A 596-nucleotide genomic window follows, 5' to 3' on the forward strand; every position below is an offset into this window, starting at 1 on the left:
ACCTTTTTAAATCTAAAATACCGTGTGAGAACCGTCAGCCAAGGGAATGAGCGGGGTAATAGTTTATCTGGCCACCTTAGATGATGAAGGTCGGGTCATCTGCTTGGTTGGGGCAAGGAGACCCGAAAGACAGGGTTCAGCTGGTCGGAGTAAGTGGTCGTGTACGCGTGGTGGTAGACAGGTCGCAGTGGGCAGGCTGGCGGTTAGAATTGTTATTAGGAAATCCTGGTGATTTCGGTTATTTTATATTTTGTTCCATTTTATTTACTTTTGTGCTTTAAAATGCTTTCCAGTTTTATATGATTCTTAATGCTGAAGTTCCCCCCCTCCCCCATGTTCACGTATTTACTGCTTTACTATTTTAATTGTTTGTGAATTTGAATACATGTTCTCCAGATTTGAACTTTTCTTGATGTTTTAATGAGTTCCTCGCCAAAGAGTGATAATTATTGTAAACGCAAAGGAAAGTGAGTGGAAACATGCTGTGAAGTTCAAATAATTGGTAACCTGAAAATTGTGAAAATCTAATTCACTTACGGAAATTTCAAAGGTGACCATCTTGAACTCTTGATTAATAGAGTACACACCTGTAGGGG

The sequence above is a fragment of the Penaeus monodon genome, chromosome 29 (assembly GCF_015228065.2).
Source record: "Penaeus monodon isolate SGIC_2016 chromosome 29, NSTDA_Pmon_1, whole genome shotgun sequence".
NCBI classification, from domain to species: Eukaryota; Metazoa; Arthropoda; class Malacostraca; order Decapoda; family Penaeidae; genus Penaeus; species Penaeus monodon.